The following is a 24459-nucleotide window of genomic DNA, read 5'->3' on the forward strand; positions in this document are numbered from 1 at the left end:
AGGCCGAGGCAGGCGGATCACGAGATCAGGAGATCAAGACCATCCTGGCTAACATGGTGAAACCTCATCTCTACTAAAAATATAAAAAATTAACCGAGTGCAGTGGCATGTACCTGTAGTCCCAGCTACCCAGGAGGCTGAGGCAGGAGAATCTCTTGAGCTCAGGAGGCTGCAGTGAGCTGAGATGGCGCCACTGTGCTCCAGCCTGGGTGACAGAGGGAGAAAGAAAGAGGGAGGGAGGGAAGGAAGGAAGGAAGAAAGGAAGGAAAGAAGGAAGGAAGGAAGGAAAGATGGAAGGAAGGAAGGAAAGGGAGGGAAGGAAGGAGGGAGGGAGGGAGGAAGGAAGGGGGAGGGAGGGAGGAAGGGGGAAGGAGGGAGGGAGGGGGAAGGGGGGAAGGAGGGAGAAAAGGAAAGAAAGAAGCGAAAGAAAAGAAATAAACTAAAAAAGTTTCAGAATTTTACCTTTGCTTTGCCCAGCACTCTTGGAGGATAACTGGTAATCCATAGCTATGACCCCAAATCTACTTTATTACAGTATGTTTCAGAACATCTGATATATTAATTAATTTGGCCAGAGAGACACTGTATAATACAAGCGACAGGACGACTATGAGAAAAAAATCACTGTTTTACTGGATCAAGTTGGATGGTCCTGCTCCTATTGATTTTTTTTTTTTTTTTTTTTTTAAGAATTAAAAGAGCTCTAGTGAGTTTATTCTAGGAAAAATGTGTTTGTGGTCTGTCCAGAATTTTCACTGGACCAAACAAAAATAGAACTTGTTAATTCTCCAGACATCTTTCTTGTCAGATTACACAGTTCAAAAGGTACTCAGGGTTTCATAAACTTAAGAGATGAGAGAAGAGACACTGCACCATGGATCTCACTTTTGTGAATTGCTGACTACAATTAGTTTGACTAATTCTAATCAGCAATTCACAAAAGTGTGATCTTGCAATTATACAACCAGTCTCCAAATTCTACCTTGCTTTCCGATCTTTCTGCCAAGGTCTGAGTCTTAGAAATACAGGCAAATTCGTGTTCATGGACTGTCAATCTGAAAAGACTGTCAACTAGTCAGTTCCATGGAATGCATAAGAAATTGCATACTGGTAACAGGCAGCAATGTTTGCTTTGGTCTGCAGTTTTGTCTTGTTTTTCACTGGTTGTCCAACATTGAAAAAAAAAAAAATTTGGAGGAGCTTACAAAAAAATAATCTGGATATCTCCCTTTTCTTGAAAAATCAAGTCTGACTGATTGACAGTTCTTCATGACTCAGCTGGCACTAACAGGGGGCTGCCTCTCAGACTGGACATGGATCCTCCAGCTCATTAACCGCATCAGGCCCCATCCCCTCCATTAAGTTAGTCACCTGTCTGGCCCTGCAGGCTTCTGAGTTTCAACATCAGCTCTACAACATCAATGAGTAGCAGGTTAGCTCGTACTTGAACAATACCCCATGTGTGTTCCTCCCTTTCTTTCTATCAGTCCCAGATAATGCTGGCTGCTCTCCCTTGACTTGACACTATCCTTTCACTGTAACACCCAGGATTTAACGAAATACTCTGTGACTAGGAAAAAAAGACGAGACTCACTGCCTTTATTATAAACAGCAGTAGGTAAAGGTATCCCACACCCAAAATGACCACAAAAGAAAGTGCTCAAGAAAATACACACAAACGGAACATAAAACAAGACAGGAGTGACAGCATAGCCACGGGGAGTGCGGGGGGAGGGGGACATAAAAAGTGGGTGGGGGTTCTAATCCATGGTTGGGGTGAACTTATTTCTAGACTGCTGGGAAAGTGATTCAGGCAACAGCCTAAAGGGTTAGTGTCCAAAAGGAAAAATTAGACTAGTGTTTGCCCCTGAAGAATGTCTACTGTACTGCCACCATGTAAAGCAGTGAATCCTAAAGCAAGGTTCTGCCTGCATCAGTCTTCAGAACCCGGCCTCAGAAGCTGCATTTCAAATCAAGCAATCCAATGGTTCTCAAACACACTCAAGTTTGAAAAACAACCGAATTCCACTACAGTTGCCTAGAAGGATGGGTCTGGACTCAGAGCATGACGTCTCCTGGATCCTTCCCTGCCTTCGTTCAAACTAACTTAATGTGAGTGGCCTTTCCTCTGTGTTCCCATCCACCTTGACAGAACAACAGTCACACCATGCTTAACCGTTCATTCTTCCAAGAGAAGCAAAAGGCCTCTTTTTTTTTTTTTTTTTTTTTTTTTTTTACCCTCACGGATAGAAAAAGTGGCTTGACACAGAGTAAGTACTACCTATTTAACAAAATAAGTTATTTTACTCTGTGCCTTACTTTAAAACACTAGGGGAAAAGGTCTGACTAAATGATCTCTAGTGACCTTAGTTATATTCTAGCATCTGTTTTATGCGCTAGGGAACTATTTCTCAACCTATTTTTCATTACCACCCTTTTAAGGAATCTTTTTAGATTCGCTCCCCATTGTCCCCAAACCATGAAATTTTAGTATTACAGAAACAGGCTGTGTATTGCACAAACCATCATAATAGCTAAGTTTTTTTCATCACCTCCCTCTAAAAGAGCCAATTTTCAACAATAGCACCTCCTTGATAATGCATTCAATTGTATTTAGATATTCACAGTAACACTGTGATGACAGGCGGCCAGGCACAGTGGCTCATGCCTGTAATTCCAGTACTTTGGGAGGGCGAGGTGGGTGGATCGCGTGAGTTCCAGAGTTCAAGACCAGCCCTGGGGAACATAGAAAAACCCTGTCTCTACAAAAAATACAAAAATGAGCCGGGCATGGCAGCGTGCACCTGCAGTCCCAGCTACTTGTGAGGTTAAGGTGTGAGGACTGTTTGAGCCCAGGAGGTGAAGGCTGCAGTAAGCAGTGATCGCGACACTGCACTCCAGCCTGGGCAACAGAGCCAGAGTCTGTTTAAAGAACAACAATAAGGAAGACAAAAACAACGTGATGACAGGGGAGAATGTAACTCTAAAACGTAATTTTAACTTCTTTTACCAAATCAACACATGGTTTGAGTTGACATGTGTTACTGACAACCTTTAAAATACCTTTAGCAGCTCTACATATAAACCTTCCCCAAACTGGGTATAGCATTCCTTTAAAATCCACACACTATTATTGAGACAGACTACATATGAAAAGTGTTTCTAAAGATTTTTTAAATCAGCCATATGAGGCCTTCGCACACATATTGACTTTAACCAGAAAGTGATATTGTTCATATCATATCAGTTCAAAGAATTAACTCTGCAGTTTGCCAACGATATTAGCATTCCACCCAAAAATCAGTGTGGTACTTAGGCAACCAGAAATGTCACACACGAGGTGGGGATGTAGCTCAGAGGTAAGAGTGCATGCTTAGAAATGTACCAGGAAAAACACCATACAGAATCTGTTGTATTTATGGGTAACAATAAAGCATCTGACTGTCATCAATACTGACATGAACATGTCTCTGTTCAAGTCACACTCAAAAAGATACATAAAGCTGGGTGTGCCAGCTCACACCTGTAATCAGAGGGTGAGGTGGGAGGATCACAGTGAGACCCAGCCTATACAAAAAATAAAAATTAGCCGAGCATGGTGGCGCCTGCAGTCCTAGGTACTCAGGAGGCTGAGGTGGGAGGGCTGCTTGAGCTCAGGAGTTTGAGGCTGCAGTGAGCTTTGATCATGTCATGGCATTCCAGCCTGTGCAACAGAGCAAAATCCTGTTTCTTTAAAAATAAAAATAAAAGACAAGTGTTGGCGAGGATGTGGAAACACTGGAATCCTCATACACTGCTGGTGAGAATGTAAAGTAATGCAGTGACTTTGGAAAAGTCTGGCAATTCCTCAAAAGGTTAAACACAGTAATCATATGACCCAGAAATTCAAATAGCTATATACCCGAAAGAAATAAAAACCTAGGAGCACACAAAGAACACTTTTTTTTTTTTTTTTTTGAGACGGAGTCTCGCTCTGTCGCCCAGGCTGGAGTGCACTGGCGCGATTTCGGCTCACTGCAAGCTCCGCCTCCCGGGTTCACACCATTCTGCTGCCTCAGCCTCCCGAGTAGCTGGGACTACAGGCACCCACCACCACGCCTGGCTAATTTTTTGTATTTTTAGTAGAGACGGGGTTTTACCGTGTTAGCCAGGATGGTCTCAATCTCCTGACCTCGTGGTCAGCCTGCCTTGGCCTCCCAAAGTGCTGGGATTACAGGCATGAGCCACCACACCCAGCCAGAACTTTTACAGGAATATTCATAGCAGTATTACGGATAATAGCCAAAAAGTAGAAACAACCCAAATGTCCAACAACTGATGAACAGATGAACCAAATGTGGTATCAGTCATACAATGGAACGGTATCTGGCAATAAAGGAATGAAATACTAATACCTGCTACAACATAAATAAACCATAAAAACATTCTGCTAAGTGAAAAAGCCAGGCACAAAGGGCCACAGTGTGGCTGTATGATTCCACTTACAGGAAAGGTCCACAGTAGGCAAATCCACACAGGCACAAAGCTCAGTGGTTTCCAGAGGATGGGGAAAAAAGTGAGTGGAGTGTGCTTGCTGAAGGGTTTAGAACATGAAAATGTTCTAAAATTGACTCTGGTCATGGCTGCGCACTCTAAATATACTAAAACCACTGAACTGTAGACTTCAAATGAGTTAACTGTACGGTTTGTGAATATCTCAATAAGCTGCGCCCCTCCCCAAAAAAAATCTGTGAAAAAATACAAGGGATACCAGGAAACGTGTTTGATGCTACAACAGGCATCAGTAAGAATTACCACGTTAGTCTTTTTTTTTTTTTTCCATTTTAAGTAACGCTCCAATGATACTATTCAAAATATAAATTCAAAATATAAATATAGCTTTCTATGCTATTTTAATTTATTGAATTCAGGTGAAACAGTAGTATATAAAAGCAAGGAACTGCTGGTAGTTATTCAAGATCTACGTGCATACAATTTTATGCCATAGCTCCTGATGGAATGGATCACTTTTAGAGATGATGAAGTTCAAACAAAATATATAATGTTTTGAAGAGTGTTCTATACCATAAATTTACTGAGAACAGGAAACATGTATGTACAACAACTGCTGTGTCAGGCACTATGACTCATGTTTTACATACACACTATAATCCTCCCATCAACCTTGTGAGGTATTATTGTCTTCATTTGAAATAGCTCAAATCCAAATATCCTCAAGACCAGAATAGTTCAATTAATTACTGTAAGTTTCAGTTTCTTGACCTGTAAAAGAAATAACAGTCCTACATACATCAGAATTCTAAGAGCTAAATGAAATAAGGTATATTAAGTGTCTGATTAAACAGGTACTCAAATTTCAGGGTTATCTTTTTTACCCCAGCTTTAGCAAAAACAGATACAGCATTCAGGGGCTAGCAAAAGATCAACACTGTCAGGTTCACCAGGATTCCCTTTAAGTTGTGAGCACTCGATCATGCAGCATGCACAAGGAACTACAGACAGAGCACTCACAGATCACTGTCGTGATCAAATAAAACTAACAGAGTTAATCTGGTTTAATGATATGCATTAGCATAATTATGGCAAATAATTAAATATATATAAATAGTAGGCAATGATTGATTATAACTATTATGACTTACGTACCCAATGCAATTGTTTCAAGGGACATTTGAGAGCCAAGGAGTGAGCTGTTTTTAAAACCAGCAAGAGACACTGCAGCCATGACCTACAGGGATGATGCAACCTTGTTCTTTTCCCCAGTGAGTGTTTTCAAAGAAGCCTTGGCTGGATGCTGAGAAACAACTCCAGCTGCACAGAGTACAAGTGAGGCTTAGGATGGAACACTTCTTTCCTCAGCACTACAATCTGACAGGGCAGTCTAACCCAGAGAGAAAGCTGGCAGAAGGAGAAGGAAAATCAATCCCACCCTGAGAGGCAGGGGCACTGGGGTATGTGGAGGGGGTGGAGGTGGGAGAGGGTTAGAGATAATTGAGTGTGATGAACTACAAGGGCTGATGGAGGATAAATTGGCTGATGGAGCATCTTGAAGAATTAGGGGGCAGAATAAGCGTGCCAGATGGAAGGATGGCCAAAGGACATGTGGGAAGAGAGGGAGGGCGCAGAAAGGTAGGGCCACTACTATAGATACACATTTGCAATGTTCACCAGGAACCCGTGCACACCATTTTGCTAAACAAATGCGGGTATAGGTTATGTGCATTTTTCATATAGAGCTCAACAGAAGTTTGACAACCGTAAGAGGCCTGACCTATGAAAGAAGTAATGCAGATAAAATGACAACAGCAGCATTTCAGAAGCCAGACTCTGAATACAGAATGATGTGAATCAAGTTCCAATGTACCAATTATAAATTTAATAAAAAGGAAAACTATCATCAGCCCTGTGGTAAAGAATGTCCCATATAGGGGGCCGGGCGCGGTGGCTCAAGCCTGTAATCCCAGCACTTTGGGAGGCCGAGGCGGGCGGATCACAAGGTCAGGAGATCGAGACCATCCTGGCTAACACGGTGTAACTCCGTCTCTACTAAAAAATACAAAAAACTAGCTGGGCGAGGTGGCGGGCGCCTGTAGTCCCAGCTACTCGGGAGGCTGAGGCAGGAGAATGGCGTGAACCCGGGAGGTGGAGCTTGCAGTGAGCTGAGATCCAGCCACTGCACTCCAGCCCGGGCCACAGAGCGAGACTCCGTCTCAAAAAAAAAAAAAAAAAAAAAGAATTTGTATTCCCCCATTTTTGCAATCTACCCATCTGACAAAGGGCTAACATTCAGAATCTACAAACAACTTAAACAAATTTACAAGAAAAAAACAACCCCATCAAAAAGTGGGCAAGGGATATGAACGGACACTTCTCAAAAGAAGACATTTATGCAGCCAACAGACACATGAAAAAATACTCATCATCACTGGTCATCAGAGAAATGCAAATCAAAACCACAATGAGATACCATCTCACACCAGCTTGGCTACCCAAGCCAGCAGCAGCAACTCGCCCTCGTCCCCTTCCACGCTTTGTTCTTTAGCTCTTCATAATAAATCTTGCTGCTGCTCACTCTTTGGGTCCACACCACCTTTAAGAGCTGTAACACTCACCGCAAGGGTCTGCGGCTTCACTCCTGAAGTCAGCGAGACCATGAACCCACCGGAAGGAACAAACTCTGGACGTGCCACCTTTAAGAGCTGTAACACCCACCATGAGGTCCGCGGCTTTACTCTTGAAGTCAGCGAGACCAAGAACCCAGCAGAAGGAATAAATTCCGGACACAAGGCCGGGCACGGTGGCTCAAGCCTGTAATCCCAGCACTTTGGGAGGCCGAGACGGGCGGATCACGAGGTCAGGAGATCAAGACCATCCTGGCTAACACAGTGAAACCCCGTCTCTACTAAAAAAAAAAAAAAAAAAAAAAAAAAAAGACACTCCACTATGGAGAAGCTCAATAAATTCCGGACACCATACCATCTGATCCAGCGATCCCATTACTGGGTATACACCCGAAGGATTATAAATCATGATACTATAAAGACACATGCACATGTATGTTTATTGCAGCACTGTTCACAATAGCAAAGACTTGGAACCAACCCAAATGTCCATCAATGATAGACTGGACAAAGAAAATGTGACACATATACACCATGGATTACTATGCAGCCATAAAAAAAGGATGAGTTCACGTCCTTTGCAGGGACATGGATGAAGCTGGAAACCACCATTCTCAGTAAACTATCACAAAGACGGAAAACCAGCCACCGCACATTCTCACTCTTAGGCTGGAATTGAACAATGAGAACACATGGACACAGGGTGGGGAACATTACACACAGCTGCCTGTCGGGGGGTGGGGAGCTGGGGGAGGGTTAGCATTAGGAGAAGTACCTAATGTAAATGACGAGTTGATGGGTGCAGGAAACCAATACGGCACATGTATACCTATGTAACAAACCTGCACGTTCTGTACGTGTATCCTAGAACTTAAAGTACAATTAAAAAAAAAAAATTGTGTTCCCCCAACATAAATCTGAATTTGATTAAATTTAACCACCAATTTACAGGGCATAGAGGGAACAGAAGAACATGTTAAATGATTCAATGGAGGTAAAATCAACAACTTCCAAGCTGGGAAAATCTACAGAAAAAGAGAAACATGGTTTCTCCAAAACATAAACTGCAAGAAAAAGGGGGAAACTATAGAATAAAAAAATACTGAGGCCGGGCGTGGTGGCTCACGCCTGTAATCCCAACACTTTGGGAGGCTGAGGCGGGCGGATCACCTGAGGCCAGGAGTTTGAGACCAGCCTGGCCAATATGGTAAAACCCTGTCTCCACTAAAAATATAAAAATTAGCTGGGCATGGTGGCACATGCCTCAGTTCCAGCTACTTGGGAGGCTGAAGCAGGAGAATCCCTTGGACTCGGGAGGCGGAGGTTGCAGTGAGCCGAAATCACGCCACTGCACTCCAGCCTGGGAGACAGAGAGAGACTCTGTCTCAGGGTGGGAAAAAAAAAAAATTAAAAGAACAGAACCATTTACAACATATGGACTTTATTTGAATGTGACTTTAAACAAATTATAAAAAGGAGGGAGGACTACTATGGAAATATGAAATTTGACAACATTAAGGAATTCTGTGTAATCTTTTTATGTGTGATCATGTATTGCGGGTTTTTGTTTTTTGAAGACCAGTGTCTTTTGGACAGACAAATGGATATATTTATGGATGAAATGATATGATATCTGGGATTTGCTTCAAATAATCTGGGAAGGGGGGAAACAGGTAAAACAAGACTGGCCTTCCCTTGGAAACTGCTGAAGCTACATATATGATGGCTACCTGAGGGTTTCTTTACTAATCGCTTAGCTTGATATACGGTTAAAAAGAAAATTCCTCTGTATTTCAGCCACCCAAAGCAGAATTCTGGGAAGGAGCAACGAAGCCTTTCCCACACTCCCACTTTGAACTACTCAACACTTTCTGTGGATCTTATCTCTTTTCCTTTCTCTTTAACATCTCTTTTATGGCCCCTATTCTTTATTCCCACCGTCACCAATCTAGTTCAGAGGCATCATCATCTCTCATTTAATTAAATGTTAACCTCCTATCTGGTTTATCTCTAGATTAGACCCTTGGTCTATCTGCCTAGACTGGAAACCAAGAGTTAAAATAGTTTCCAGTGTCTAGAAGGCTGCTTCTCCTCTAAGACCCATCAGCGCTGCCCAAGCTAATTCCTCCACTTGCTTCTTCAACATTCAACTCAAGCTCTGCTGTCCTGGAAGCCGCTCTCAATCCCAAGTCTCATTTAGATGTATTTGCTCTGTGTGCCCAAGGTACCCTTTTGCATAGTCCTATTCCTATCAGAGCCCACACAGTAGTTTAGTTGTCTTTAACTTATTTGACTTCCTATACTCAGCATCTAAAACCAGACATGTTATAGGCCCTCAACGAATATGTACTGAAAGTAAGGATTACAAAGCACAAGAAAACATGAGACCAAATAGGTCCAGAACAGAAGGCAGATTGACGGCTCGAAGCACAGTTGTTCTCACACCAAAAATCACTCCAGGGTGCTGCTACACCTGTGTTCACATACATGCGATTAAGATCCTCTTCCTCAGATATTAGATGCAATTTATAACCTCTGAAGACCGTACCACACTACACTTGGACTCTAAAAGGAGAAGCAACCACATTCATCTTTCCAAACAAATTTACTAAACAAAATAACAAACCAAAAGTAGTGAGAAGAAAACAAGCACGAGACACTTTCTTAGCATTTTTTAAAAGGCGAGTAAATGCATAGTTAACATAAAAGCCAAGCTTCCAGAATAGACACTGTAAAGAAATAAGCCTGAATTTTAAATATTAGATTATATCAATCTGAAACGCAAGGACTCCGCCTTGCCTTCAACCTCTTGTCTGGAAAAACACCTAGTAAAAAGCAAGCAATAAATATTTCTTACATTAATGTCTAGGGCAAAAACATGGCTTTGAAAGTAACCATGGAGAAGACCGGTAACAATTCAGAGGAGTCGCCCAGAGGGAGACAACAGTATCACCATTGCCCGTACCCTACACACGGCCTGTGTCCTTGTATACTGGTTCTTGCCGGAGAGAGGGACACTGATCCTCCCTTTCATCGACAACACACAGCTGCAGGTGCATTTCCACACGGAGACGGGTGAGCACTCAGACATCGCCTTCCATTTCTGAGTGTACTCTAGCCATTGGGTGATCATGAACAGCCATGAGTGTGGGCCTGGAAGCGTGAGGAGACATCCAACAATATGCCCTTTGAGGATGGCAGAGTATTGGAGCTCCACATCACAGTGCTGGACGATGAATACCAGGCAATGCTACATGGCATCACTGTTACAGCTTTGCCATCGATTCCGGCCAGGGTCTGTGAAGGTGGCCCAAGTGTGGAGAGATGTCTCCCTGAACTCAAGGTGTGTTTGCGACTGAGGGAGATGACCACACTCCCCATTGTGGAGGAATCCCTTTTTCTACATGACCATGGGATTCCCAGAGCCTGCTAACAGAGTAATCCTGTAATCCCTACTCACGCCAACCCTTACACTTGGTCATTCAAACTTTACCAAATTAAAAAAAAAAAAAAAAGTAACCATGGCTGGGTGTGGTGGCCCAAACTGTAATCCCAGCACTTGGGGAGGCTGAGGCAGGAGGACTGCTTGAACCCAGGAGCTCAAGACTAGCCTGGTAGGTAACAATTACCTTCTCAAAGTTCATTTAATTCCTTAGCATATTCTGATAACATAATATAAAAATATTTTAAGATGTGCTGACAATGACAGGATCTCAAGAGCTATAGGTTCTGAAGAGAAGATGCAGTGACGAAAAACAAAAACAACAATGGAAAAGATTAAGGTGGAAAAGGCAAAGTATTATTTATGCATATTGAGGCTTTAAAACAGTGCTACATGGGTTTCTGGTTCAGTGTGTGAGACACTGAGGAGTTTGGAAGTCCGACTTAACAAGTAACAAGGTAAACACACTGAAGACGAAACAAGTCTTCTTAGATTCCTCAAAGAGATGAGGTCACAGGGCAAATCACAGTGCCCAAATCTGGGGACAGCCGGGAATACAGAGTATCACAACTGACCAGAGAAGAAACCTGCAAGGGAGCCAGTGCCTCAGTGTGAACAAATCCGAGAGCTAAAAACTCTAGGGGAGCCCACTCATGGTGTGCAGGGAGCAATTCTTCTAAGATTTACCTCTGGAGTTCTACCAGGTTATCATGGTGAATATCAGAGAAAAATCCTCTCTTGCCAGAAGCAGGAGACCATCCTGGAAAGGAGCCATTCTGAAACAGGCCAGAGCACTTAATTTTTTTTTTCTTTTTTGAGATGGAGTCTCGCTCAGTGGCCCAGACTGGAGTGCAGTGGCACGACCTTAGCTTACTGCAGCTTCCACCTCCTGGGTTCAAGCCTCCCGAGTAGCTGGGACTACAGGCGTGTGCCACCACACACGGCTACTTTTTTGTATTTTTAGTAGAGATGGGGTTTTATCAGAGCCTAACTGACCCAGTGGAAGGGAATTCCCAACTCCAGTCTGCTCTAGCCATCTTGTCCCATGAGGGGTGGGGGGATAACTGAGAAGTATGTGTGAAGTTCACCATCCAGAGGCAGGTGCTCACCGAAAGGCTGAGACCTAATCCTAAGACTAAAAAACGCTTCCCCCTTTCCCACCCCTCACCACCACATTGCTAAAGGCCTACTTCACCCAGTACATCCTGTCCAACTACCAAGAAAAACTGCAAGGCACACTAAAAGGCAAAAAATAGCGTGAAGAGACAGAACAAGCATCAAACCAGACTCATCGAAACCAGACTGAGAGAGGGCAGGGAAGTGGAATTATCAGGCGGGAAACAGAAACCAATTCTGATTAATGTGAAGGACTCTAACGGAGAAAGTAGACAGCTTGCAGCAACAGGTGGGCAGTGTGAACAGGGAGATGAGAATTCTAAGAAAAAATGAAAAGAAGAGCCACAGAGCAAAGCATCATGACAGAAACGAAGAATGCCACTGATGGGCTCATTAGGAGACTGGACACCACCGAAAAAACAATCTCTGAGCTTAAGGATGTATCAATACAAACTGAAAACTAAAGGAAAAAAAAGACAAAAAAAACAGAAGATAATACCCAAGAACTCTGGGACAGTTACCAAAGGTGTAATACAAACACAATGAAAATACCAAGAGGAGAAGAAAGGAAGAGAAGAAATATTTCAAACGACGACTGAAAATGTATCCAAATTAACGTCAGACACCAAACCACAGATCTAAGGAAGTTCAGAGAACACCAAGCACAATACATGCTCAAAAACTACTCTAAGGTCAGGTGCGGTGGCTCACACCTGTAATCCCAGCACTTTGGGAGGCTGAGGCAGGCAGATCATCTGAGGTCAGGAGTTCAAGATCAGCCTGGCTGACACAGTGAAACCCCGTCTCTACTAAAAGTACAAAAAATGAGCCAGGCGTGGTGGCGTGTGCCTGTAATCCCAGCTACTCGGGGGGCTGAGGCAGGAGAACTGCTTGAACCCAGGAGGTGGAGGTTGCAGTGAGCTAAGATTGTGCCACTGCACTCCAGCCTATGCCACAGAGTGAGACTCCGTCTCAAAACAAAAACAAGAGCAAAAACAAAACAAAACTAATCTAAACGTGTCGTATTCAAACTACAGAAAAATACACATAAAGAAAAGAAAGAACACATCCTGCAAGAAGCCAAAGGGGGGGAAAAACACCTTTTCTATAGAGGATAAGGATTACAATGTGTCTGACTTCTCAGAAACCAGGCAAGCAAGGTAAGAGTGGAGTCAAATAAAGTGATGAGAGAAAAAACCCACCAACCTAGAATTCTGTATCCTGCCAAAGTATCCTTGTGTAGTGGAAGAGAATAAAGACTTCCTGAAACAACAACTGAGATGTGTAGACCTGCCTTGTAAGAAATTTAAAAAATAATAATTTTTTTTTTTTTGAGACGGAGTCTCGTTCTGTTGCCCAGGCTGGAGTGCAGTGGCACAGTCTTGGCTCACTGCAACCTCCGCCTCCTGGGTTCAAGGGAGTCTCGCTCTGTCGCCCAGGCTGGAGTGCAATGGTGCGATCTCGGCTCACTGCAACCTCCGCCTCCTGGGTTCAAGCAATTATCCTGCCTCAGCCTCCTGAGTGGCTGGGATTACAGGCACCTGTCACCCACGACCGGCTAATTTTTTTGTATTTTTAGTAGAGACGGCGTTTCACTATGTTGGCCAGGCTGGTCCAAACTCCTGACCTTGTGTTGTGATCCACCACCTCGGCCTCCCAAAGCGCTGGGATTACAGGCGTGAGCCACCACGCCCAGCGAAAGAAAAGTCTTGAGAGAATGGAAATGATACAGGTCAGAAACTCCGATCCACACAAAGAAAAAGCAGTGGAGAATGAATGAGGTTGAAATAAAAACTTAAAAAACAATTCTTAGCTAATGGGTGTGTTCAAAATAGTAACGGCAACAATGTATTTTATTATATACACTGATGTGTACTTATACATGTATCTAAGTGAAATGACGGACAGCAACAATACAGGAATGGGAGGAAAGAATTAGGACTATCATTATTATAAGGTCCTCACAATACCTATCAATGTGGGTAAGGGACAGGAGCGATAGAAGTTATGTCATCTCTGTACCTTCCTTTCCATTTTTGCTGCAAATCTAAAACTTTTCTACAAATTACAGTTTATTGAAGATAATAATAAAGTGATAAATGCATGTGGATAAACATTAAAGTGATAAAAGTGTAAATAAGATGAGGAGAAAAGCCCTAAATCAAAACACTGAGGTACAACTTTACTGTGTTTCATCATCCCATATCATAACCTCATTTTTTTTTCAAATACAAAGTTATATTTATTTTCAATAATGAAAACAACACAACAAACTGGAGTCAATCCACTAATATTTACAATTTAACACAATGGCTGGAACAAACTATGCTCAATAAATAACACATAAACCAAGTAAGATTATTCTTGAGACTCCTTAGGGTTGCGTGCGTGTTTTAAACAAAATTGAGGGAGTGGTGGGTAAAGAAAGCCATCCTACAGACTTGACTGAGAAGGGTTCCAAGTAAAGAACAGCCAAGGAACAGGGTCCCCAAATACTAAGTTAGCAAAATGAATATGGCGTTTTCAAAGCAGTCTAGAAATCAGAGCTCACTGAGAGAAATGACAAGGGTCTGGGGATAATCCATGTTCAAGGCCTCATAATTAAATCTTCCCCCATTTCTGAATTCTTTATTTGGAATCTATCACAACCTAAAGGAGCTTCTGCCAAACGGTAGGAGATTACTGATGCTGCCTGAAATGGCCTATGCCCCCTAAATTTCCTTTGACTTTGTCACTAATATATCAACAGTTCCATTCCAACAAAGGATTACTGCTATGTACACCTCCTGTTCTTTGGTTTAAATTCTCCTTTCATAAATATTGATACTTGCTCAAGGAGAGCTGTAAATACATCCAATTTCTTTTCTTTTTATCCCCCGCTCTACAACTCTGCTTGGCTACAAAATCTAGGACTCACAGAGCAACAGCAGCAATGGTCAGAAGATAAGGGCCAGTTCCAATGCAAGAACTCTCTAAAGTTCAATGGCCACAATTTTTTTTAACCACCTCATCTGCATTGACTTTTTTCTTTTCTCATTATCTTGCCAATTATTTCTTTCGAAACTCAATCCTCTGAGCTACATTCTGAGCACCAAATTTTTTGACCAATGCCTCTCTGCTATCCTCGTCATCTTTCCGCAAATCTATGTCATCTTGCTGGGACCAAATGGGTTATCATCCATCAGCTCTGACCGGACGCTAGGAAGGAGGAAGCAGCCTTCAGCTCACCATCATTGCTTAGGAAGGCCTGTGTAACTGTCCATAGATCCAAGTTAAACTTCTCCATTAACTGCGGAATGATCATAATGGCAGCTCCCACCTCAGGTGGAGAAACTGTTTCTTCTTCTTCCTGATCAGGCTGTGTTTCTGAGTCTTCCTCAGGCGTGGGGGATCATCATCACACATTGTTCGGTGTATTTCAGAATCAGGGCTCTCATCCATCACCACCTCCTCCAACTCCCGGGTGGCTTCTGCAAGCATCTTTTCCACCGCTCCTTCGCTCTCCTGGATTTCTTCCTTCACAGGCTCTTCTTCAGGCCAATCTGGAGTTCTCTCTCTCTGTGGTTGCAGTTATCCGCGGCCCAGCGGCCCGCTCCTGTCTTCCGCTGGAGTTTCCGGGAGAAGGCGCGCGCCGGGCGCCCCCTGGCAAGCGCTGGTGCCCCTGGCCCCGCCACCAGGGCTGCGTGGGCGAGCTCTCCATAAGGCGCTGCTAGGGACAGAGCTGGCAAGCGGGCGTTTTCCCTCACGTTGGTCAGGACGGCCAGGTCGTCCGGGTCAGGGAAGGCGCCTCCGTGGCGCCCTTGGCCAGGGCCCTCGGCTTTGCCTTCCCAGCAGTGTCCCCTGAGGCGAGGCGGGGCCCAGCCAACAGGCTCCACCTCCAGCCTCTTGCTGCCCTGCGCTCCACCAGTCCAGGATGCGCCCTGTGGAGATGAAGTGGCCCAAGGCTTCCGCCCGCACCTCCCAGGCTCCTGGACCGACCATGCGGCCACCCTGCAGGATGAGCTGGGCCAGGCTGGGCCCCACGTGGAAGGACACGGAACTGCCCTCCTCCCTCTCTCCAACAGAGTCCAGGAATGGATGGGTCCACTGGGATCTCTGCCCAAATCCACCGCCTCTGCCATGTTTGAAGCCGGGCACTAGAGGAGCTGCTCCTCACGAGTGCCTGGCACACAGCGAGACTGACCTAACCTCATTTTTATATAGCTCATCTGGAGACCAGAAAGACTAAACAATACTTAGTTACATGGTTGCACAGCTCACAGCTAATTATAACAGAAACAGAAAACTATTAGGAAAGTGTATGTGGAAGGATGCAAGTAAAAGGGGGTTGGTTTCTGACATGAGGCGCAATAGAAACCTCCCTCTCCCAGTATTTAACTGTGGGGCAACTACAGTTCCAGGCAAAGACATACACAGCTCAAGAGTACGAAAATGAACCACTAGGCTACAGCGCAGGGCAGGAACACACAGGCTTGAGGATACACAATTACTGGGACTAGGTAAAAGTATATCCCATACATTAGCCTGGGAAGGACAAGACAGACTGCATATGGTATGAATCCACTTATTTTCCAGGACAGACAAATTTATCTGTAGTGAGAGTAATCAGATCAGCCACTGCCTGGGCCAGGGTATGTGTGGTGGGCCAGATTTGACTGTACAGGCCATGAGAGAACTTTCTTGGGGAATGAAAATGATTTATATTTTTTGGGGGGTGGTGGTTATACACTTGTATACAGTTGTCAAAACTCAACTGTATACTTAAAATCTGTGTAATTAATTGTATACAAATTATACCTCAAAGATTATTGGTTTTTGTGTGTGTGTGTGTGTGTGTGTGTGTGTGTGTGTGTGTGTGTGTGTGTGTGTGTTTTTAAGGATAAGAAGTATAATATGTTCTATCAAGATGCTTCTCAAAAGCAGAAAATTTAAAATTGAGGGCCGGGCACAGTGACTCCCACCTGTAATATCAGCACTTTTGTAGGCCGAGTCAGGTCGATGACTTGAAGTCAGGAGTTCAGGACCAGCCTGACCAACCAGAGTCAGGTGAAATCCTGTCTCTACTAAAAATACAAAAAATTAGCTGGGCATGGTGGCACGTGTCTATAGTCTCAGCTACTAGGGAGGCTGAGGCATGAGAATCCCTTGAACCCAGGAGGCAGAGGTTGCTGTGAGCCAAGATCACGCTACTATACTCCAGCCTGGGTGAAAAACAAGGGTCTGTCTCAAAAAAATACAAAAATAAAATAAGAGGCCAGGCTGGGTGTTGTGGAATGCTGCCTATAGTCCCAGCTACTCGTGTGAATAGCCTGAGGCCAGGAGTTGGAGGGCAGCCTGGTGCAACATAGCGAGATCTTGTATCAATTAAAAAAAATTTTTTTTTCAGGCCACAAGCAGTAAACAGTAGTAAACTCCACTATATGGAAATCTCAGCTATCCAGAAGATCTGCTTCCAAGTAAATTCCAGAGAGCCACAATTTTACTTTTCATCCTAAGCAGAAATTGTAGCAATAACACTTTTAACCTAATTATTTTTTCCTCTCTTTTTACAAGTCTTGTCAAAACCAGACAATGATTAATACTACTTTCACTAAGTACAGCTTTTTAAGTTGTTATAAAGATAGTGCCAGTCAATGGTTGTGGTAGGCCTACATTTAAATTTATCTAATGCCATTTCTATTCAGATGCCTACAACAAAAACTTGGGAAAAGCATGGAGTAAAGCCAATCAAAAAATAAGTTTCTTCAAGAACTAGCAAGGTACATCTACCACTGTATGTGATAAAGTTAAATTCTTTTTTTTTTTTTTTTTTTTTTTTTTTTTTTTGAGACGGAGTCTCGCTCTGTCGCCCAGGCCGGAGTGCAGTGGCCAGATCTCAGCTCACTGAAAGCTCCGCCTCCCGAGTTTACGTGCCATTCTCCTGCCTCAGCCTGCCGAGTAGCTGGGACTACAGGCGCCCGCCACCTCGCCCAGCTAGTTTTTTGTATTTTTTAGTAGAGACGGGGTTTCACCGTGTAGACCAGGATGGTCTCGATCTCCTGACCTCGTGATCCACCCGTCTCGGCCTCCCAAAGTGCTGGGATCACAGGCTTGAGCCACTGCGCCCGACCGATAAAGTTAAATTCTTAAAAGACTTTTTTAAAGTGTCGTTAAAAAAAAAAAAACAAAAAACCTCCAATCTGACAACAATGTCAGTGTGATATACGTATCAAGAGGCTTTAAAAAGATTCATACCGTGACACTTTTAAGGAGTTACTATATGGATATAATCATAAATGCGCACATTTGGTATCCAATGGTGCTTTATTTATTTAAAAAGAAAACAAGTAGGCCGGGTGTGGTGGCTCACACTTGTAATCCCAGCACTTTGGGAGGCCGAGCTGGGTGGATCATGAGGTAAGGAGTTCGAGACCAGCCTGGCCAACACAGTGAAACCCTGTCTCTACTAAAATTACAAAAATTAGCTGGGTGTGGTGGTGGGTGCCTGTAATCCCAGCTACTCGGGAGGTTGAGGCAGGAGAATCACTTGAACCCAGGAGGAGGAGGTTGCAGTGAGCCGAGATCGTGCCACTGCACTCTAGCCTGGGCGACAGAGCTAGACTCCGTCTCAAAAAAAAAAAAAAAAAAAGACAAAAAAGAAAAAAAGTACAGCTAGTGACACAATCTAAGGTTCCAAGTGGGAAGAATCATGATCCATCTGTAACAGTATGATCAATACCAGGTGTGGTGGCTCACATCTGTAATCCCAGCAGTTTGGGGGAGGGAGGCAGGCAGATCACTTGAAGCCAGGGGTTCCAGACCAGCTCGACTAACATCGTGAAACCGTGTCTCTACTAAAAATACAAAAATTAGCTGGGCATGATGGCAGGTGCCTGTAATCCCAGCTACTAGGGAGGCTGAGGCACAAGAATTGCTTGAACCCACCAAGACGGTGCCACTGTACTCCACTGTACTCCAGTCTGGGCCACCAGAGCAAGACTGTCTCAAAATAACAATATAATAATAATAGTATGATCAAGATTTGAACTCCCATAGCCTAGATTGTGGGACCAAAATCCTAACCAACATATCCTATTTAGTTTTACCCATTTTATCATTCAGAGCATTAATGAGGAGGATGCAATTTGTCAGTATCTGAGGGCAAAGGAAACAAATACAAAAAAAGGTCAGCAACAATAAAGGTACAGCAAAAAAAACAAACAAAAACTAAAAGTAGATATATATTCCATCTTCTTGACTCACAAGGCAAAAAGAAATTCTAAATTCCATATTAGTAATCATTTTAAGGAAGTGATAAATATAAATCACTGCTCCTTTCTTCATGTCTCTAGCTTACCTTTTAACTCTATATATGTTAACATATTTTATAAGCGATCTGTCACATTTAGAGAGTCATATTCAAGGTTCCCTTAAGTTACCTCACTAAGTAAGGCACCAACTCCCTTCACACTGACTGCTGACTTCATGTTGTCACCATTTTATTCTAACACAAAAATAGGAAGGGCCTGGAAACATGAATGACAATCCTGAAAACAGTTTCTTCCCAGAAATCATGACTGTACTGGGAAACCTGGATCTCTGGATTTGGTGATGAGCCCTCAATGAACAAAAAATTAAATCTAAGAGGAAGGTGAATGAACAAAAAATTAAATCTAAGAGGAAGGTGTGTTCCAGCAGATGCTACACAATGGACCAATGGATGGACCGACTGATGGACTGATGAACAAACAACAGAGAGATAAAAGTTTCAAATTATTTGTAGATGAAAGTAAAGAACAGATAAACCGAAATTGCTGAAACCAACATTTTGAAGTTCCAATTTCTGACCCACTTACAAACACAAACCTTCCATTTCATGACGATAGCCTAAGGCAAAAGTAAGAATAGGCGCTGGTCCACCCAGGCCCAGATTTGGGTTTTCCTGACTGTTGGAGGCTTCCCTACACTACTTTAAGACATCTCCCCATTTTATCCTACGCATAGTGTAAATACCAACTGTAAAAGGCACAGTAATTTAAATGAACTATTAAAAAACAGTAGGCCAGACATCGTGGCTCATGCCTGTAATCCCAGCACTTCCAAGGCAGGAAGATTGCTTGAGCCCAGGAGTTTGAGACCAGTTTGGGCAACATGGAGAAACTTCATCTCTACAAAAAAATACAAAATTTAGCCAGGCAAGGTGGTGCACCCCCGTCTGTGACCCCAGCTACTTGGGAGGCTAAGGTGGAAGGATGGCTTGAGCCTGGGAGGTGGAGGTTCCAGTGAACTGAGATTGTGCCACTGCATTCCAGCCTGGGCGACAGAGACCCTGTCTCAAGAAGAAGAAAGAAGGAAGAAGAACAAAGAAGAAGAAGAGAAACCTCATTTCAGTTGAAAAAATAAAGAAAAGTCAATAACTGAGACTATAAAACATATGTCTGTTAACAGGTAAGGTTCATATTCATTCATGTAATAACTTTATAGTACCTGCCACTAGGCACTGAAGGCACCAACACGAATGCCTTCTAAGTGAATTAACCATTCATCTTACACATATTCCTATGCCCCAAGTAAGAGACAATTTAGTAAAAATGCATATCATATATTTTACACTGTCTAAAATTGATTCTCACTTTATAAACCACACCTCAGAAATTAATCACTGGAGACAAATAGATGCCTTAAACATGTAAGCATGCCCCCAACAGGTACATCACTAAGAAAGGCTCAAGATAAATCACACACAGGCTTTGGGGGGTACTAGCTATAATCCACTCCCACTGCCCCCAACGCCTCACCCCAACCATTTTTCTCCCGTCCTAGAGAGCATGTGAAAATGTGAGAATATTACAAAAATAACTTTGCATCTACTCTAACTTTTTAGGTATATAATTTGCCAACTTAGGGAATTCACAATCAGTAATAAAGTACCTGCAATACACTTTAAAACTGTCAACACTGAGAATCTCTGTCTCCTAGGGATCTAGAGTGATTAATAATCCTCCTTCTGCCAGGTGCGGTGGCTCACACCTGTAATCCCAGCACTTTGGGAGGCCAAGGCAGGCGGATCACCAGGTCAGGAGATCGAGACCATCCTGGCTAACACAGTGAAACCCCGTCTCTGCTAAAAATACAAAAAATTAGCCAGGTGTGGTGGCAGGTGCCTGTAGTCCCAGCTACTTGGGAGGCTGAGGCAGGAGAATGGTGTGAACCTGGGAGGTGGAGCTCGCAGTGAGCAGAGATCGCACCACTGCACTGCAGCCTGGGCAACAAAGCGAGACTCCTCCGTCTCAAAAAGTAACAATAATAATCCTCCTTCCACATGCACATGAAATTTGGACTATCTTTAGACCACATATCTAGCTTACAGAACAGTTTGGCGAGCAGGCCCAAAATGTCATACTGAATACCAAATGAAAGACGACAGGTAGAGTCCTGCAGTGAAGGACTCTCTACACCTCTTATCCCTGATGCTAAGATCCCCAGGTCTGAACAATGTTAATGGAGTCCGCAAGCCAGGCAGCAGCAGAAATAGTGAGCTTAAGGAAGTGAGGTAATCACGGCCAAGACACAGCAATACACTAAGAACGTGCCTCAAAACAATTAAAAGCAACCGAAACGGACTGACTCCAAATCTTATAGGGTATTTGCTTGGAAACAAAGAAATCCTGCAAAGGAGTATGTGGTGCCCTCTGATGCTGTCAGTACCCTGTTTTCCTCCACACTCTCCAAGGTTAGGACCATCACTCCGCTTTCTTCGCTCTCCTCTGTGCTTTTCCCACAAGAATACTTTTCTGATACTACTCCCCTTATGGGAGGTTCATACCCCATCAGATAACCCTCATCCACCACCAGCCTCCTCACTGACTCCAGGGAGACCAAAGGCTCTGCAAAAGGAGTATTCCCAACAAGGCCAAAGAAAGGCGTGTGCGCCCCGAGAGAGGGTGCAGGAGAGGGCCAGGCACTCTCAACCTCAGACCAGTTTTAAAGAGGATGTCAGGCATCTCCTGAAGAAAACTTAACTATGTCTAATCAGAAGTCCGACTGCAGCCTAACTGCAAAAAAAGCAGCAGCAGCATCCTCAAAGAACAGAATGTGGAGGCACAGATACATAGACTGGTCACACCCACACTGCCACGAGAAAGGAAAGGCTCTGCACGATGCCTCCCAAGGAGGTGGTCATGGTTCCATCCCCCTCACCCAGAAGGCTGCCCGCCACCTGTCTCCACACAAAGACACAATACAAGGCGGATGGAGACTCAAGAATGGCTTCAAAGAGCTTTCCAGGCAGGCTGAGGGACAGTTTCCTCAGCCTCCGAAGTCCTAATTTTCCTTCAGCAGAGTCTCTGGAAAGGGGGTTCTCTACCTGGTCTCTGACCCCATAGCAACACCCTGCCATCACTTACCTCTGGTGAAGGTAGGAGGGCAGAAACAGCCCTCATCTCTCCCCACAATGTGAAAATCAGCAAATGCTACAGGATTAGGAGCTGGGAGCCAAAGGCCTCTTTAGCCTGAAGAATGGGAGCCAAGCCAAACCCAGGCCTGCTTCGGGCACACAAAGTAGTTAAGAGTGTGGGGGTGGGGCAGGGAATGAACAAGGAAAGAAGAGCTAGAAACTGAAAATGACACGCAACTGTAAGCAGCAGGATGACTTTACCAACTGGACCGAATCACATCAAGAATCAATGGTGACAATTTCTATTACTGTATTTTGGGGAACCAGACTCAACAAATAGAAATGGCCCTTCCCCAGTCTTTTCTAGTTATAATACACAGAACTGTAGCCACAGCTATGGATCACTGTTTATTTAACATGCAGAAGAAACAAGACAAGCTTTGAGAATATTAGCCACAACACCACTAATGGCCAGAATACCGGCCATTAGAATATTCTGGAAATTTACTAGTACATGACTTTGAGATTACACATTTCACTATAAAGTTACATCCTAAGGAAAGAGTCATGTATACACTTACACAGAGATGTCATCTTAGCACTGTTAGTCCATTTAAGATTGGAAAAAACCCTGACGTCCGACAACAGGTAATAAATGACAGCATGGCCATATCTGAATTACAGTGACATTAGATCTACATATTAACATGAAAAACATTTATTATATATTACCTTTAAAAAGCCATAAAAATGTATATCATGTATTGATACATTTTACATGTATCTGTATATATACATAGGTAGACCTATATAGGCTCAAAGTAATTATAATTATTTTCTTCTTTTTGCTTATCTCAATTTCCTAAAATGTTTACAATAATTTTTTTTGAAAGAGAAAGGTACTGTTTTAAATTTTGACATTTACGTAAAATATTTTAATAAAAAACAAAAACAAGGACCAAGGTGCCAAGGGTCTGGATTTTACTAAATAAATGGTAAGTAAGATAGGTCCTATATTAAGGACCTGCCTAACCCAAGTCTTGAGTTCTTCCCATCGTGTATCTTATGTCTAACATTTCCAAGTCTATCCGACCCAGCCTGATAATTACTTTCAGTGAAACCCAGCTTGCACATCCCAGGTCCATTACATCACATTCTTGCACTCAAGGGAGGCCCAGATGGATCTTTCACACTGGATTGGACAGCAGGAACGGATGGACTCGTTCCAAAGTGCTAAGCCACCATCTGCAGCCTTCTGTTAATTTTCTCCATCTCATCTGTCCCATTCCCAATTCTTTGTACATACCCATTGCACAAGTAATCAAGATTTGCCCTGCAGGTGTCTCTTCCCATAAGGCAGGTAGAAATATAATATTAAATTAAATTATTTTCAACTAAAGCAATGCCTTCACATGACTCTCAATCCAAAAACATTACTCTGTGCCTAATGCTAAAGGCCATGCAAAGTACTAAAAGAGCATAATATAATACATGGTCAGCATGACAAAGAACTTAAGAATCCAACTGATAAAACAGAACTCGTAAATGTGAAACAATGAGAAAATGATTAAGTCTTGGGCTTCCTATTAACTGCTAGGCTTGGCTCTACTGGTTCTAATCCCAATTCAACTCACTACCTATTATATGACCTTAGGCAACATCCTCAACTGTAAATCTATGAGTTAAACTTAAATTATCTCTAACATCCTTTCCAGCTTTTACCTTCCGTAGCTCTAGAAACAATGAATCAGAGAAAAGAAAGACAAATGTGGGCTTCTAGAATGTGTTATAAATTACCTATGCAGAGACAACCACCAAGTGAATCTGGCAAGGAAAAAAATTTCTAGTCAATTAAAGCTTGTTTCGGCCGGGCTCAGTGGCTCATGCCTGTAATCCCAGCACTTTGCGAAGAAGAGGCGGGCAGATCACAAGGCCGGGAGTTCGAGACCATCCTGACCAACATAGTGAAACCTCATCTCTGTTAAAAATACAAAAATTATTTGGGTGTGGTGGCACGCATCTGTAGGCCCAGCTACTCAGGAGGCTGAGGCAGGAGAATCGTTTGAATTCGGGAGGTGGAGGCCGCAGTGAGCCGAGACTGTGCCACTGCACTCCAGCCTGGGCGACAGAGGAAGAATCTGCTTCAAAAAAAAAAAAAAAAAAAAAAAGGCTTGTTTTTATTATACAAATGGGGGGTCAGAAAGTAAATGAAAGAAAAGTATACCATTCTCCTCCCATTAGAAAAATCCTGACAAGGCTTACGGTATGTAAACAAATCTACTAGTAGAGAGGGGCAGTGACAACAAAAAAAATAGTGAACAGGGCTGGGCACAGTGGTTCATGCCTGTAATCCCAGCACTTTGGGAGGCCGAGGCGGGCAGACCACTTGAGGTCAGGAGTTCAAG

The 24459-nt window shown here is 43.3% G+C and overlaps 1 protein-coding gene and 1 pseudogene across 4 annotated transcripts in view; both read right to left on the minus strand.

Moving 5' to 3' along the window:
* The window catches only part of LOC104676303 (cat eye syndrome critical region protein 2), a 194332-nt gene that overhangs the window by 122323 nt on the left and 47550 nt on the right, over positions 1-24459 (minus strand). The window lies entirely within an intron of this gene.
* Positions 14728-15800, minus strand: LOC104676312 (annotated as a pseudogene).

Source organism: Rhinopithecus roxellana, chromosome 13, assembly GCF_007565055.1.
Source record: "Rhinopithecus roxellana isolate Shanxi Qingling chromosome 13, ASM756505v1, whole genome shotgun sequence".
NCBI lineage: Eukaryota > Metazoa > Chordata > Mammalia > Primates > Cercopithecidae > Rhinopithecus > Rhinopithecus roxellana.